This window comes from Rutidosis leptorrhynchoides, chromosome 2 (assembly GCF_046630445.1).
Source record: "Rutidosis leptorrhynchoides isolate AG116_Rl617_1_P2 chromosome 2, CSIRO_AGI_Rlap_v1, whole genome shotgun sequence".
NCBI classification, from domain to species: Eukaryota; Viridiplantae; Streptophyta; class Magnoliopsida; order Asterales; family Asteraceae; genus Rutidosis; species Rutidosis leptorrhynchoides.
Genome location: NC_092334.1, coordinates 702,339,100 through 702,358,564, shown reverse-complemented (window position 1 = coordinate 702,358,564; position 19,465 = coordinate 702,339,100). Strand labels below are relative to the sequence as shown.

General features: G+C 31.9%; 1 long non-coding RNA gene and 1 pseudogene across 1 annotated transcript; one reads left to right on the top strand and one right to left on the bottom strand.

Moving 5' to 3' along the window:
• LOC139890430 (glycerol kinase-like) overlaps window positions 1–13,937 on the bottom strand; it is a 194,473-nt pseudogene extending 180,536 nt beyond the window's left edge.
• Window positions 13,938–15,338: 1,401 nt separating this feature from the next.
• On the top strand, window positions 15,339–17,968 carry LOC139894140 (uncharacterized). The gene is made up of 4 exons (XR_011774833.1): window positions 15,339–15,581; window positions 16,159–16,245; window positions 16,832–16,909; window positions 17,565–17,968. It is a non-coding gene; the product is annotated as an uncharacterized lncRNA (long non-coding RNA).
• Window positions 17,969–19,465: the final 1,497 nt, after the last annotated feature.

Below are 19,465 nucleotides of genomic sequence, written 5' to 3'. Positions count from 1 at the left end.
AGACACCGGAAGAGATGATGACTCCACATTACGAGTGCTTATCGGTATTTGTTAGGGGCCTATTCGACGGATTTATATTCATCACTGACGAGTTTTGGGAGCGGATCTACAACAAATTTGAAGGCGGTTACTTAGATAACTTTGTAAGTGTTTTATAAACTTATTATTAAAGTGGTCGACATTTAACTCCGCTAGCTTGAGATTGACTAAGTGATTGTTAATTTCAGAATATTAATGGTTGGGGATCTATGTTGTTGTGGTGGAGTTACCGTTTAGATCAAATGGATTTTCAGCCACTAAAGGACCACCAAAGATGTACGATCATGCCGGTCGACATGATTAACTGGATGGGGATTTTTAAAACGGGTGTAACACTTGACCCGAATTACACCAATCCCAATATTACTTGCTATGCAGACGGATCGAGACTCCCTTTCCCACATTGGTCGAAGTGTCAGAAGGTTACAATATCAAATACATATACATATACAGTTTAAATATACATTGACATATACATTCAGATTAGAGTTATCTGTATAACTTTCTAACGTTAATTGTAGGTCCTATTCCCAACATGTTTGGAAGATGCGGATCACTGGGTGCTTATTGTGCTTGATCTTAAGGACTTCACCGTCGTCATTTACGATAGTTTTGTCAAGCACAAGTCAATTGACCACCGCGCTTATTATGTTTCCGAGTTAGGTAAGTGTCTGCCAGAGTTTTTGAGGGCAATTAACTACACTCCTCCACCACACGTCTCGATGCCATCTACATTTATGTATATCGACTCACCTCAGCAGTCAGGATATTACGGTGACTGTGGTGTATGGGTTTGCATAAACATGGAGCGTGTGTTTTGCCAGCTAACCTACCCATTCGAGAAAGATACTGCGAAGGTTGCATTAGAATACAGACATAGGATGGGGAAGACATTCTTTAGATCTCGAATCGAAGTACGTAAAAGGTAGATCTAATGTTTGTGTTGGTATTGTATTTTGAACAGGCTCCACTGTAAAAGGTAGCTCTAATGTTTGTGTTGGCATATTAGGTCAGCAGGTTGAACATGCTCCACTGTAATCTTTTGACAGTCACCAAATGACTGGTCGACCACTGGTGTTAAATTTGGTCGACCACTGCTTAAATACACTGTGGTCGACCATGATGTTGGTCGACCACTTAATAAAAATGACATAGTCGACCACCGTGGAAAATGTGGTCGACCCCTGCTTAAATACACTGTGGTCGACCCTGATGTGGGTCGACCACTTAATAAAAATGACATGGTCGACCACCATATATGAAGTAGTCGACCACAGTGGACTTTCATGATTAAAAAGGCAACCTAGGTCCCACATTTAGATAACATTTCTTATACTTATTAGCTACGGATAAGAAATCCACCTTTCATGAATTTAATTGGATAACGTAGATCCTTTTATTCCTGTTATCCATTTGTACTCTATAAGTAATGGGATCCCATAAGTAATTCTCATATTTAATAAACACCATACTTGATCGATATTCAAACACACCAGATTCATATTCACAACAACTTAGTAGTTGAAGTTAACTCTTTGCGCAGTTTGAGGTCATCACTTATTGATGAGTAATCCCTACTTTTATATGTCTTTACATTTATAGTGATGAGTAAGTTAAAGATATATATTTGTTCAGGAGGTTATTTTGAACATGTCAATAATCATATAGTTTATATGCCACTTAATTGTCCCAGAGTACCTTTGAAACTTACAATCGCGCCAAACAAACCCTTAAATCGTACGCTTTTGTTAAAATATGTGTTAAAAAAATCGATGTTTCACAAGATTTAGTTATATCTATGAAATACGTTGTCGATAACTGTGTCTTGGATATCACTGATGATGAAGATGATTTTAATGATTTTATGAATTTCGCCATCTCAAATCAACCCGTTCACATATATCTAGAAGATATTACGAATTCAATGCATGTTTTAGGTCGAAACCTTACTAATCCTAATGATCAGTTCAACCTACAACAACAATACAATAATCGGTTAAACCTACAACATCCGACCAATTATCAGTTCAACCTACAAAATCCTTACAATAATCAGTACAACCTTAATCATCCATCCAATAATCAGTTCAACCTACCTCAGCAATCCAATCAACAGTTCAACCTACATCATCCATACAATAATCAGTTCAACCGACAACAGTCATCCAGCAATCAGTTCAACCTACAACAGTCAACCATCAATCAGTACGACCTAGAACACCAAAGTAACAATCAGTTCAACCTACACCACCCATACACTGATCAGTACAACCAACCACATCCATACACAAATAATTCGAACCTAAAAAATCAATCTGTAAATCAGATCAACTTACAAACTCAAACCACGGATGAAATCAACCAACAAATACAATACACCAATTTGTTGAATGATAAACAACCACCGTTTGAAGGTAACGGAGATCATTACATGGTTGACCTACCTACATCTGATCAAAGCAGATCTGAGCATGATGATATGGAAAATGTGAATCCAATCAAACCAACAAAACACCCTTTTTCTAACTACATAGTTGATGAGGATGATGTTCCTGATAGTGATGATGAATACGAAGATGAATACGTCGACCAAACACAAACTTATGACCAGCCAATTAAGTATAATCCCCAACCCGATGATATATTTTGAAACATGCCACCGTTACTGTCGAACACCCAACCCGAAATGAAACCTAGATCAATGACAATATATGAAACCTCAGATCTAGTTAAATTGAATCAGACTTTCGAAAACAAGGAAGATTTTCTTATGCAATTACGTACAAAGTGTGTTACTGAAGGGTTCCAGATAAAACCAAAGTACTCAGACAAGTCAAGGTATACAGCTACATGCATATCACCAAATTGTTCATGGCAAATTACTGCTAGGTGTATACAAGATAGCAACAACTTTCAAGTACATAAGTTGAATGATCTACACACGTGCTCAAATACCCAAATTCTTCCGAACAATAAGCATGCCACCAAGAAGGTCCTAGGTAATATACTGAAAGAGGTGATGAAACAAGAAGGTCGTGTCTATCGACCGAATGATATAAGGACTGATATGTCGGGGCGATTTAAAATAAGTCTATCATACCACCAAGCATGGAAAGCCAAATGTTACGCAATTGAGATGTTGAGGGGTAGTCTTGAAGATTCCTTTCAAATACTACCTAATTATCTATATAATCTTAGATTGTCTAACCCATGTAGTGTAACCAACATTCGAACGGACAACAAAGGCAGATTTATTATGAGTTACATGTCCATTGGTGCAGCGATATGTTTAATGCTTTCTTTATTTACTTATTAATTTAACTCGTATTTAAAAATAATGTTTCAATACTTTAATATGCAGACACGTTCGTTTGTTAACTATGCACGACCAGTAATCATAGTCGATGGGGCTCATTTAAAAAGTCGTTACTTGGGGACTAACTTGATTGCTGTCGCTATGGATGCTAACAATGGAATCCTTCCATTAGCCTACGGTATTGGAGCAGGAGAGACCACCGATCATTGGACATGGTTTTTTGGTAATCTAAGAGACTCTCTACAGTCTTCGGGGTGTTGTATTGTTAATCTTACCCTTATATCTGACAGGGCACCTGCAATAGCTGCTGGCATATCAAACGTATTTCCAGAAGTATTTCATGCACTATGTGCTAGACATTTGTTGGAAAACCTCAAAAGTGTGTCTAAAAGGGTTAAAAGTTACGAGTGGCACTACTGAAAAATGTGCAAAGCGTATAGAAAATCTGATTTTGATCACCACTATGGTATACTAGCACGACGTATCCCAGACAGTGCACGTACACTCACTACTGTTGGGTTCAACAGATGGTCTAGACATCATGCAGATCGTGTTCGGTATGCTTACCTAACTTCTAATAGTGCAGAGTCAATGAACGCACTGTCAGTTCATGCGAGGAAACTCCCGATTACAATGCTTCTTGAATTCTTTAGAGCTTCAGTTCAACAATGGTTTTGGGAACACCGAAACACTGCCGATGGTTTAACAACCCCTGTCACACCATATGCAGAGCGTAAGCTTGGTAAAAGAAATCGTAAGTCTATTAGTTGGACTGTCAAACCGATATCACAAGTTAAGTTTGAGGTATTGGATATGAAAAAAGGTGGTAAAGTCAATCTACAAGATAAAACTTGCACATGTAAACAATGGCAGTTTTCCGGTATACCCTGTGGACATGTAATGGCAGTAGCAAGGTATTTTGTCCTACGTAACGTTACTACACACGTTCAGAAGTATTTCCACACTGAAACGTACAAGTCGGCATACATGGAAGATATTAACCCGCTAGATCATATTTCTGAATGGATAGATCCAGGACACCTACAAACCGTCCTACCGCCATTGGTTACAAAGCGACAATCGGGTAGACCGAAGAGTACTGCTCGTATACCGTCCCAAGGAGAGGACAAAGACAATTTCAAATCTAAAAGAAAATGCAGTCGTTGCTTGGAATATGGACATACTAGATCAACTTGCACCGCACATTATGATCTTTCTGAAGGTAAACAAAAGTCCAAGTGTAACTCAAAAACAAAGGCAAAGCCGAAGGGGTTGATAAAGGGCAAGGGTAAAGGAAAACGTGAAGACTCATGCTCAACACAATTTGGCTCCACTTACAATTTGAGTGATGATTAGCTTCTTCTTTGTGTTTTAAATGTGTTTAACTGCCATGGATGATAGGTATGTGTGTTCGTATGTTTTCTAGCCATTTAACTGTCGTGTATGTGTTGTGTCTGTAACTTGTGTTATTTGTTGTGTAATCAATAAATGTAGTATGAGATAATATATAATATTTGTTGTTCAAATTAAAGTTTATTTCACTAAATTGGATGACAGACTACATTGGAACTCATGAAAAATCTTATCTGATATATCTTATCCAATAGTAGTATGAGTTATGCTTAGTCGACCCACTAATCGGTCGCCTACAACGCAAGGATGGTCGACTAGGGTTAGTCGACCCACTTATGGCTAACAAGTCGGTCGACCTTGAAGTCGACCACATCATCGAAGTAGTCGACCAACATCAATGAAGAATGTTGGTCGACTACCTTGAAAACTAATGTGGTCGACCGGGTAAAGGGGTAGTCGACCCAAATTGTGGTCGACCTAATGGTGTAAATAGACAATTTTTTTCCCGAAAGTGTATTTTGGAAGAAAAGTTTTAAAAAAAGTGTATTTGGGCGAATTTAGTAAAAAAAAATTTTTTAGTGTATAATTTTTTTATCCGTTAAATCCAGGTGAGGCGGATACCCCCTTTGGGTTCCACTAAGATCCGCCCCTGTCTATCTCTTCATTCTCTCCCCATGTGCAAATATTTCCACTCGTACACCTAAACGAGCTGCAAATTCAGTTAGGTAAATATTCAACAAACTTGATTCTGATATATCTCGAAAACCAGATCTCAAATTTTTAGTCAATTCACTTATGAACGGGTTGATGCAGGGGTACTTATCCCTAACGAGTAAAATACAATACGTCCAACAAGTCAAATGGATCAAAATTTAATCAAAGTTAAATGGGTCAAGAGTATGTACTGGATAATTTTGCTAAACAGACACTTTTGATCCATTTTACTATTCAGAAAATTAGACTATTCTTAAAAATGTATAATTTGCTACATCATATTTCATATTTGACGGTCTGAAACGATAATCATTCGTAATTACACGTCTTTCACCAGAAAACACATACTTTCAAGAACAGCCCAGCAATATGAGACTTATTTGTTAACCGCGTAATCTCAATTAACACTCCGCGAGCATCATCACGCAACCAAGGTGCAATTAATCTGTTAAAAGCCGGTACATAGTACACACCACCACTCGACTCAACCTTTAGCCATTGAACGGCTGCACCAGCAAATGCAATCGAGCCCTCGAGAGCATAATTTGTAGGTACATCTTTTCCAAGCTTAAAAGATAAAGTGGTCAGCAAACCGTGCTATGACTCGATCACATCCTCACCAGTATTAAAAAGAATAAAAGCACTTGTTCCGTAAGTACTTTTGCCTACCCCTTTTTAAAAGATTTACCCAACATGGCTGCATGTCGATCACCTAAACAACCCGAAATAGGGACACCGGGAATCACCCAACCTTTTGCTACATTCCTAATAATTTCAGCATTACTTACAATTTTTGGTAGAATGTTTTTAGAAATCTTTAATGTTTCCAAGGTCGATTCATCCCAATTAAGTGTTTTTAAGTTCATAAGCATGGTTCTTGGTGCATTTGAGACATCAGTGACATGTAAACCGTTATTAAAACCTTCTGTCCTGTTCCAAATTATCCAGGAATCCATGGTTCCAAAAACGGCATCGCCTTTCTTAACAGCTTCTTTCACGGGTTCAATGTTTTCTAGTAGCCATGAGAGCTTGATTGCACTAAAATATATGCTGATAGGCAACCCACATGATTGCAGATAATGGGTTATTCCATCTGATAATTCTTTTTCTAGGCTCCTTAAAATATAGAATTTAAAGATACACTAATGTATATATGTGGGATAAAAGCATAATAAGCATTATTCACTTTTTTACCTAAACCAGATTGATTCGGTTATACCCGAATATGCTTAATCATTTATACCCTAAGAACTCAATTTTGTTAGTTCCATTAATATTTTAAAAGATACAGTTTCTTCATTTAATATTGATCCAGATCCAATCGCCATATCGTTTTTCTACACATTATAAAAAGTTACTCACTCAGTTCCTAAATTAAGTGCGTTATGGATCTTCAGTATACAATTTTAGGTAATGTACATATACTAGGTTTTTGAACACGTGCGTTGCATAGGTGTGTAAAAAACCGTACAAAAAATGTAATTTACAGTTCATATTAGTATGTAAATAGCGATACTAAAAAAATAGGAAAAGTATAAGAATTATTTAAGAGCCCGTGGGGTTGACAAATTTTCAAAATTCTTCGGAGTTTAAGAACCCGTGATGTTGACAAATTTTAAAAGTTCTTTTGAGTTTAAGAGTCCGTGACGTTGACAAATTTTAAAAGTTCTTTTCAGTTTAAGAGTATGTGGTGCTGATAAATTTTAAAAGTGATATTGGGTGGTGCTAGTAACTTAATTATTTTTCTCAGCATTAATATCTTTTTCATTTTATTTAAATTATATAGTACGTTATATTTAGAGAAAATCATTGAAAATTTGTCATAGAACGTAACGTTAGTTTAAGTCTAAATTATATTACTTTAGAATTATTATATACAATTATTTTTTAAATATAAGTGTAACCCGCGAGTTTAATTTTAGAAAAGTTCATTTTAGCAAAATAATGATACTCGGAGAGTCGTCGTGTATAATTAATATTATATAGTTATATTTGTCCGTTCACAAATATTTTAAGGCCTTAATTGTAAATTTAAATAACTTCCATATTTATTGCTAAAAATAAATGTTCTGTTAGTAGTGCATCGAAGCTCCGTGTCGAATACAAATATTACATTTAGTTCGTAAAATTATTTCGAGTTGAACGGTGATAACAGTGGAACCTAACTCGCGACGAATAGAAAGATAAATCCGTTAAAAAATTTTAATGGGTATTGTTTCCGTACCATAAATAGATTAGACATAGATATATAAAGATTAAGTATTATTACTTCTATATTTAAGTTATATTACGTAATTGTAGTTTAATTGTGTACTATTATATATTTTATTTTATTTTAATAATATATATAATATAATATAGATATATAGATATAATATATAGATACAAACATCTATAAATAACTTTTAACCACAATTAAAAAAAAAAATTTGGGTTATATATATGTTACATACTATGGTTGAAATATAACATCTCGTTATTGACGTTAGTAAAATATAACGTATATTACTAATAATAGTGAATATATGTTGCGGTTATTTAACCTAACGTTATATATATATATATATATATATATATATATATATATATATATATATATATATATATATATATATATATATATATATATATATATATATATATATATATATATATATATATTACTTTATTAAAATCTACTATAAATTAACTGGTTTCATAATAATAATACATATTATATTATATATATTATACTAGATTTAAGAGCCCGTGCGTTGCACGGCGGCTCTCAATCAGAGAAAATCGAAATAGTTATAAGTTGTTCATTATATAACTACATCACCAACATTATAATTTATAAGTACATGACCATAAACATGTTTTATTAGATTTAAGAGCTCATGCGTTGCACGTCAACTCTATAAAATAGCATTCAAAGACGATTGTTTTGAGACTATGTAGCTGTAGTATACAATTATAATTAAGAAACTCTCAAGTATTGATAACATTTGTAATAAAAGTAAATGTATTGAAATGATTAGTATTATAAACGTTGTTAATGAATACAGTTACAATGTAGTTTTCAATAGTTCATAGTGAATTACATCATCTCTAAGTTGCTAGCGCGCTAAGTTTATAGGGAAACATTACCCGCTCAAGAATGCATCACCTGACTATATAAATGTGTTATTACATGTAGGTTCCGAAGCTCGTGCGTTACACGACTATTAAAAAGAACATTATTATTTAGTCATGGTTGAAGGATATATACCTGAGACGTGTACTATGAAAGTTGTAATCGCAACTTGTGTAGACGAAATATTTTTTGCCTTTGTAATCTATTCACCATTTAATCGTCATGACCCAACCGACAACCAACCAGCCATTTGCGTCATACACTTTCAACACAAGTTTCATTAGCCATCATGGGAAAGTGTTGACCATTCAGCCTAGCTGCAGTGTGGTAAATGACTTGGAAATTTTGAATGTTTCGTCTACATGCTTTATATCGAGTCTCTGTAAAAAGATAATATCATCATGAGCAAAAGTAAAAACAAATGATGGTGAGCCCGACCTAACCCAAGTAATAACAAATGATGGTGAGCCCATAGAAAAAACAACCATAGCTAAATTCACCACCAAGCGAAGTTGAGTTTAACATGTGGTACATTAGCAATAGCAATCAAAATAATTTGTGGCTCCAATTCAGTAGAGAACACCTTAATATGAATTCTTATGTATTTCATAATAGCATCAGATTCTTATTAGTCATAACGAAATATGCTCGGTGGAATATTAAGTGCAATATGAAATTAAATAAATGTGTAAGCCGAATTTTAAAATCAATCAACTTCATTCCAAAATATGTACAATAACTTTTATTACTTCGAATATAATATTTTTACATCAACCTCCAACAGCTCGGGGTTCTCCCATAACATTTATTTTGTTATAAGCTTAAACTCTATTAAAAACAATTATTGTTCATATATGATATGATTACAAATTACAGTATTAACCTATAGCTCCCTAAACAAAATGGTAAAGAAAATGCAGTGAATCCAAACAACATTTTCAGCCTATGTAATTGTTTCCTTATTTCCCTATTACTTTGCCCATTTGACCGATTATAGATAAACCGATAATATAAACTTAATCGTGATAACATATGTGAATGGGTCAATTAGTTACATATGTTATCATCCCAAATATCTGAATTAAATCCGTCATCGAAATCAATCAAATGATCACCGTGCTCATCGCATAAAACCCTCACCCTAGGATGTAATCGAAACCAAGTGTATTACAATACAGTGTCAGGTAGTCAACTTTGTTCAATTTTTACAGTTTTTTTACTTAAAAGATGAAACTATTTTTTTACATATTAAAGTCATGAAACCAAAATGATTGACTATAAGTGAATGAGACAAACACTTTAAAGCATGCTGATATGTTATTTTTACCGAAGATGGTAATCAATAGTAAGACCTAATTACGTAATCAAATTAATATAATATTACACGTAAATACTCTAATAATCAAGATGGTAATCAAGATATCTTTCTAGTATCACATATATAGAATCAAAACATACCTGCTCGAAAATAATTTTTATCAATCTTTATGTTTTTGTCATAACAATTGTTAAATGAACCTATCTATATGTAAAAAAGCATAGCTTAAAATTCGATTTTTAAAGTTGAACCAAACATTTTAACAAACAAGTGGTGTCCAACTACAAAGACAATAAGACATAACTAAAACAACATTACCAAAGAAAAGAACGACACCGAATAATGTGCTGATGATAAAAGAACGAATGAACAACACTTAAACCAACCTTTCAACAAAATCCAAATTGGAGAATGAAGTAAAAAAGGTTACAATTTGTGATAACATATGTTAGCTTACGGAGGAACTTTTAGCTTCAATTTATCACACCCATATACCATATGTCCATAGGCGTGAATTCAATTTTTTGCGGGGGTTTTACAAATCAAATCTAGTTAGCAAATTAGTAAAGGCAACAACAACATATATGCAAATCTCGATTACGAATTTAAAAATTAAGAAGGATTAACGAACCTGTAGACAAATCTCGATACAGAAATTAAAATATTGGAGTAGTAAAATCCGAATTCTTGGTTGATATTAATAAATCCGTAGACAAATCGTGGTGATGCTAGTTTGAATCGGCCGGTTCTCTTTCGATTAAATTTTCGAATGAATCAATTTAATGTTAGCTTGTGTTTGTTTTTTGTCAATCGATGTAATCAATTGACACTTAAGGTTTGTATTGATGGGTGAAAGAGACGACGAAGGATGGGATTTAGGGTTTCTATTGGATCGGTTCAACAGACGACGAATGAGAAGAAGATATACGATCTGGGTTTTTTTTTTTTGGACAGCGTGGCATGATTAGTTTTAATGATAATTAGTAGAGGGATGAGATTAAGATTTACTAATGGAGTGACACGTTGGATTTTCTTTCGTGATTTATATGATGTAAATAATAGATAGATAGATAATAGATAGATATATATATATATATATATATATATATATATATATATATATATATATATATATATATATATATATATAATTCAACGGGTGTGTATACTTGTTTCCTTAATTTGGTCATGCGAATATTTACACTAATTTATTAATATTTAATACATATTTATGAATTTGTCATTAATTAATTTGTAATTAATTTAATAATATATATAATATAGATATATCTATCTACATCTATAAATCGTGAAAGTTAATCCAAGTTGTCAACCCCTAATGATCCCTTAAGCCATATTGCTGACGTGGCAGTCCCTAATTACTTTCTAATCACGCCTAATTAGCCCTTAATACATTCCACGCTGGCATTTGATACGGGCCTGAAGAAACCGCAGGAAAAAAAACCCCAAAATTCTTCAATCTGCATCAAACCCTAATACAGATATCGAATCAGTTATCAGCAGATGGTTATCGAGTAACTGCGATCATCGCCAACACATGCCGATTCAGCGCCATTAGAAGTTTTCTTCATGTCTCTGCAATCAGATTCTTCATTCATCGATTCTGTCAAAAGAAGTACTCTGTATGTAACTAACCATGCCTATTGATTGGGTTACTTTTTGGATTAATTTCTGAATTTTACATATTAGGGTTCTAATGTGTTTACTTAGATTTCTTATCTTGTGATATGATCTTTGAAATAAAAATGCTATACTACGAGATGTGATATGCATTTTTTTTAATTGTGTCAATTCATTAACATTGAATTCATGTTGTGTGCTATTAGTTATAAAAAATACAATCATCGTCTGAATGAAAAATTGCCTCATTATTCATGCAGATCATGATTTCATAAATTAGAGGTTATTGATGTATGTTTTAATCAAACTTATGCACTTAAAATTACAACAAAAAAGAAAATTGGTTTTCATAAAAAGGTCCAACATCCAAGTTCGTTATCACATATTAGTCCTGTTGATGGTTTCAACATTTCGGGAAGCCTGTTGATGGTGAACGTGTTTCATTCTATAGTTATACTAGTTCATTGACCCGTGAATTCACGGGTTGCCGAAGAAATCTACATTATAATATTAGTGTTATTGACGTGTAGAAACTGGCTAAAAAATCAATTTCACTACACCGCTACACGTACAAACCGGCTAAAAAACTTGTTTCGTTTACCTACATAAACCAAATATGAAATTGTAGTGCATAAACAAAACCTAAAATTGACATTAGAACAAAAACGAAAGCATATTTATGTTCTAAATAACTGTTGTATTATCCAAATAGAAAGTAACAGAAGATTTCTTGCATACTTGACATCTAGAGATCAAATACCATCTCATTTAATATACTGTGTATTGTAATAAGAAAAGTTGCAAACAATTTTTTCCTTAGCCACATCAGAACTACAGCAAGTTGAGGTATAAAATAAAATTTAAACAGTTAGCACCATAATGTTTTTTCGAGCGTTCTACATGTACTAAACTAATAAATCAATACAGACATACCATACAAATATACCATGCTCTATTAAATCTTGAAAAGCACATTACAATTGTCGTGCTTTGCTCACACAAAACCCATCTTATATTATGCAGTCATATCTTCTAATCTAAGTTTACTTAATAGAAACTACAAAAATATTTAATTAAACCACATTGAACTAACACTGACAATCTAAGAGTTCACAACTATGAAGAGAAAATTATTTACTCCGTAATATGTACAATAACATCATGTATCTGCAAATGGGTCAAAGTGAGAAACTAACCCAAAACAAAAACTACAATTAGATGAAATTTTAACAAATAAATCAAGATTAAAGATATGCCTATCCAAGTAATGTATTTGCAAAGCTATTAACAAAAGCTTAATAAAACATGTAACAAAATCAAGCTTAATTATGCAAAGCTATATCCATTATTTTTCTAGAACTGAAGTCTAATTCACATTGTATAAAGCTAATTACTTTTTTCTGACAACATTTAGAACTTACTACTAACAATAATACTCCATAATAACCACTGCCCATTACCTACAAATAAACAATATTATATTTGTAAAAATTCCTCACAAATAGAGAGGCAAAACGGTCGGGGTAAAAAGTAAAACGGGTCACAGATCATTCACATACCGGATCAAACATTGAGAACATATTTCAATTGTTATTCAGCTCTAAACACACACACACACACACACACACACAAACACACACTTTTAGCTTGCTATCATGTTCAATAAATAGATGAAGCTTAAACATTAAAATCCCAAGTTGTGAAAAACAAATACATGAATAAGAAGTATGAAATTAACCCTAAAATACAAACACGGACCTTACACTTACAAATACGAAAACGTGTAATCTTCAAGTCGTCTAAAGGCTGGAGAATATATACCACGGCTTTGTGAAGACAATTGCAAGCATAATCCCTTGATCCACTTTCAAGTCCACTGTAGTATATATACATGCACTACAAAGAAATAACAACAGATGCTGACCCAATGCTCCCACTTACCTATTTTTTTTCACGCTTTACACTCATATGGTTAGAGGTGACAATTCAACCCAATTAAAAGTAGGCACAATATTAAATTTTGAATCCATCAACTCTTTAGGATGCTTAAAATCTAAACCAAAACATATAGATGGAGATAAAATCAAGGAATGAACATAGAACAATATTTTACACTTGAAATCAAATGAAACTTTTCATCTACACATTTAAGCAAACAGTTGGTGTGCATCAATCGAGTGTTCATTTATAACTAATTTATGCATCATCTTAACATCATTTTAACATAATTATTCATAACTATTTGAATCTGAAAAAGAAAAAATTAGGAAACTCGATATTTACTGGTACAAAAACCAAAGAGCATCAAATAGATCACCAACTAATTAGAAAGGTTTAATATAACATACCTGACTATACAACAATTGGAGCTTAGAAGAGAAGTGTTTGAAGTTGTCTTCGATTAAGTAATCCACATTATCAAGCTTCAATTCCTTTTTCATGCTTATTTTTCTATGTTCAGTTCTGTATGTTCAACCATCAAAATTATTGCATAAGAATTAAACAATAATAAACTCTAAAAAGTTAAACACTAACAAAGAAAAAAAGTTAAACTTCTTAATTTGTACATATATAACAAATAACAATACCTCAGTCCAATTTCCTCAAAATCATAGAAATTAGATCATTATAATCTAAACACAAAAAAATGTTGAATTCACCTAAAAATGATTAAAGTGTAAACGAAAAAGAAGAATGATAAAAAAAAAAAAAAAAAGGAGATGATAAATCCAACATGATTTTTACTTCTTCCAACATCATTTTATTCCTTTTTCCCAAAATATCCTTCAATAAAGTACAATAAAAAGTTTTAAAATTTTTATAGTATTAGTTTATCATTAAGAGCATTTTATCATCTCCCAAAAAAAAAAAAAGAGAGGGGAATGGTGATTTTCAAAAGCTCTGGTACCTTCAAATTGAAATTTTAATTTTTGAATTAAAACATATGGCAGTTAGATTTCTTGGAAAATGACAGTCAGAACCTAGAATCATGCTTAGAAATCAAAAAGTTAGTGTAAAAGCCTTAAATTAGAGGAACTTTTCTTATTTATATTAATTATTTAAGTATTACATCATCAAATCTCATGTTACAACTCTAAAAGCACATATTACAATTTGAGGAAACACATAATGACCTCACCTCAAACCCCCCATTTATTAGATAGAATAGATAGATTTCTTATTTTTTTATATGATATTTAACTACTAAATGCTATACTATTTGATGTGATATGTAGTTTTTGGATTATATCGATTCATTAACATTGAAGAAATGTTTTGCTATTAGTTAAAAACAATTCAACCATCTGAATGAAAAATTGGTTTCGTCATTCTTGCATATGCTGTTTTCATAGAAAATGGGTTGGTTGGGTAACGGGTAGAAATGGTTACCATCTCTTTAGTGGTAAAAATGGGGTGGGTTGACCCGTTATACTTTTGTTTCTCAGCTTTAATAGAAACTATATACCAAAATAATACGAAATATTTTGATCCCCTATTTTGCAGTTTACATAATTTTTTTTATATAAAATTAGTAACTATATTTTCTTCAAGGAATTAAAGTTGACCATGCATATTACCAATTTATGATGTCGTTGTAGAAAGTACTAGAATCAGTATTTATCCTTATCAAATAAGGTTGTCAGGTACAATATAAATACATAGCAAACGATATATGAACACAACAAACAGGTGGAGAGTGATTGTACAACTATTTGTGTTAAAATTGACATTGTTGATCTGGCTGTATTTTATTTATTTAACCGACCCAAATAGGTGGTATTGTTAATAAATTTATATTCCTATCGGTAGCAATATGGGCGGGCTAACCGATGGGATGTTGAACACAACAGACATCATGCTTTTATATGTGTCAACCTGAACACTGAAGGGAGTGTTCTCAAAGGGTTAGTGTTTTTATTTTTTTCTCTATTTTATAGAAGGAGAAAAAAAACAAACTCGATGAGATTGAGTAAAATAGTTTGGGTTTGGTTTGTGCCAGTGAGCCCATTTTGTCTACTGCTGCAAAGTTCAACAGTTGCAGACCCTAGAAAGTTTGTGTTCTCAAAGACTTACCTGAAGAGAAGGTTAGTCTTATTAATTTCAGTAACATTATTTTAGAAAACTATTTGTACGGGGTGCAGTAGACTATCCCTCCATGACTTAAAGTGGGTCTCAAGAAGAATCACAACCTGTTTTGTTATTAATTGTAAAGGTTTAAAATTAAGACAAATCTTTGCATCGCTTTGCACATTTCTTAGCCTTTTGGTGACTGTAGATTTAAACGGTGTGCCGTAAAGTGTCAATTTAAAAATTCAAGATATATATAAAGCTATTGTTGTACTGTGTGTGTTTAATGGTGATTGAAGTTATTTACTTCACAACGAATGTGACATTTACTATTGTCCAGTCATCTAACGAATAATTTTCTTCACTCAAAAAGTTTCTCTTCAGTTAGAGGTGTCAACTTGGGCGGGTTGGTTTGGGTAATTAGTAAATATTTTCCGGGCCAAGTCTCATAAACATTAGTTCTGCTTTGTGAATATGCTAAGGTAATAATTGAGTTAGCGTGTAAATGATGTGTTTGTCATTATGTATTTCAACTGTAAATTGTTATTGTATGTGTCTGACTGCAACTCTAAAACAATGAATGAATATGTAAAGCCTTCTATCATTGGAAAAGTATGCAGACCTGTCCAGACAAAGTTCCAGCCTTTAACCACCAATAATTAGAGTCTATGTACTGATAAGGTATGCATACTTATTACCCAACATAATTTACACTTACGTAAAACTAATTGTTTGCTGTAGTATTTCTTGCTATAATGTATGAATGATAAAAATTATTACACATACGTGTAATAATTGTGTGTGGACTGATAAGGTATGCAGACCTATTACTCACCAATACTAATAGTAACCTTTTCAATTAATTTAAGCAGTCAACTAAGAGGAGTTATATTTTTGAAGATAACTTATTTTTGACACATCTATTTATGGTATAAGAAATCAAATGATTATAAATTATAATGTAAAGATATATCATTAAAAGATATTTATTCAAATCCCCCTAAAATTTAAAAAAGGTTATACTTTAAGGATCAGTTGTTAATTATAATGATCAAAGGCTGTTTATTAAGTAGTATTTATCATCTCTACTATACCACTACTATTATAAATATAATTCCTTCATCACATTAGACTAGCATAATATAATCCTGACTATCACACCTCAAATCCACATTTAATTTGGTACAAAAAAATGACTGATAAACGAGTTTACTCATAATTTGTTGAACAACCAACGAAATGACTGGAGTACGTGTTAACTGTTAAGGTTCCTAAGACGTGGAAGAAGACTGCTTGGAGGAAGTTAAAACAATTCACTTCATACATGATTCTGGTTGATGCAAAGGTACGTACTTATTTATTTCATATGTTCTTATAATCTTATCATATTCATATTGTTTATTAAAAAACGAATTGTCATACCTATGATAACAGTTTTGGTTTGACATTACAAAGTCATAAACAGTTTGTGGGGGATTCGTTTTTACACATATATGATAAAGATATGTCACAATGTTCTTAAGTGTTTGCATTGACCAAACACTGAGATGCATTACATGAGCAATCCGAGAACATGAAGAGTTTCGGATGGTAATGTTGTTTACCAGCTTTCAATAAATATTTCAGCTTAATGATTGTCTAAGTCTCACCTCCCCCATACCCGTGGGAGTGGGTTTTGTTGTTGTTGTTGTTGTTGTTGTTGTTGTTGTTGTTGTTGTTGTCATTGTCGTCGTCGTTGTTGTTGTTGTTGTTGTTGTTGTTGTTGTCTACAATAGGGTTACATCCTACTTTCATTTTGAAAAGTGAAAGTATTTATTTTGTCTGTAGTTTCATTCTATCATGATATCCATTTTGTTATTACAAAGCTTTTTACTCAATTCATTGAATAATACGTTTTCCCAATGAAACTCCATTTTTGTACTTTTTAGCTTTCAAGAATCTGATATTGAGTTGTATCATTTGAATATTGAGGTGTTATTTCATGTATTGTGTTCATGTAGTTAGTTTCTGGGTTCTTCCAACAAGGTATTTGTATAACACCTTCTGAACAAATTGACAAGCGATGCTTACATGAACATGTATAGTGATTATTCTTGTGGAGTGTGGTTAGTGTTGTACATGTTGTAAAGTGTTATCAAGGGTGGATGATGAAAATGTTGATCCATGCCAAAGAAGGAAGAGCACTAGAGCTTGATCGGTGATACACGTAAACGTGTGGACTTGAAAATTTTCGATAACGAAAGATGTGTTCTTTGATGGTTTAGTTGATATCATAAGTCAAGATTTGCCACAGATGGGAGATATTAATTGCTTTTGGTGCAACAATTTGTACATATGCAACTCAAGTTTCCGTCAAACATAAACGAAGTGAGTAACTAATCCTTCATTGCTTCTATACTTTTTTTAACCCCTTTTAATTTTGTTATAATGTTGTTTGAAAAGCATTTCATAAAAAATGTAATACATTAATATTACAATTGTATGTTTATTTCATCCACAACAATACTTGTGATACTGTCTATATCATATATCTATTGATATAACATTTTACGATTCCAGTTTGTTTGATTAAGAGTACTCGTGCAACGCACGGACTCTTAAATCTAGTAGATATAATATATAGATACAAATATCCTAAAATAACTTTTAACCACAATTAACAAAAAACTTTTGGTTTATATATATATATATATATATATATATATATATATATATATATATATATATATATATATATATATATATATATATATATATATATATATATTAGGTTTTTGAGCCCGTACGTTACACGGATGTGTAAAAACCGTGCAAAAAATGTAATTTACAGTTCATATTAATATGTAAATAGCGATACTAAAAAAATAGAAAAAGTATAAGAATTATTTAAGAGCCCGTGGTGTTGACAAATTTTCAAAATTCTTCGGAGTTTAAGAGCCCGTGATGTTGACAAATTTTAAAAGTTCTTTTGAGTTTAAGAGTCCGTGATGTTGACAAATTTTAAAAGTTCTTTTGAGTTTAAGAGTATGTGGTGTTGATAAATTTTAAAAGTGATATTGGGTGGTGCTAGTAACTTAATTTATATAATTATTTTTCTCACCATTAATATCCTTTTCATTTTATTTAAATTATATAGTACGTTATATTTAGAGAAAATCATTGAAAATTTGTCATGGAATGTAACGTTAGTTTAAGTCTAAATTATATTACTTTAGAATTATTATATACAATTATTTTTTAAATATAAGTGTAACCCGCGAGTTTAATTTTAGAAAAGTTGTTAGTCATTTTAGCAAAATAATGATACTCAGAGAGTCGTAGTGTATAATTAATATTATAATAGTTATATTTGTCCGTTCACAAATATTTTAAGGCCTTAATTGTAAATTTAAATAACTTCCATATTTATTGCTAAAAAGAAATGTTCTGTTAGTAGTGCATCGAAGCTCCGTGTCGAATACAAACTATTGCATTTAGTTAGTAAAATTATTTCGAGTTGAACGGTGATAACGGTGAAACCTAACTCGCGACGAATAGAAAGATAAATCCGTTAAAAAAATTTAATGGGTATTGTTTTCGTACCATAAATAGATTAGACATAGATATATAAAGATTAAGTATTATTACTTCTATATTTAAGTTATATTACGTAATTGTAGTTTAATTGTGTATTATTATATATTTTATTTTATTTTAATAATATATATAAATATAAATATAATATAATATAGATATATAGATATAATATATAGATACAAACATCTATAAATAACTTTTAACCACAATTAAGAAAATTTTTTTGGTTTATATATATATATATATATATATATATATATATATATATACTAGTTTTTTGAGCCCGTGCGTTGCACGGTAGTTGTACAAATTAATACTTCGTATT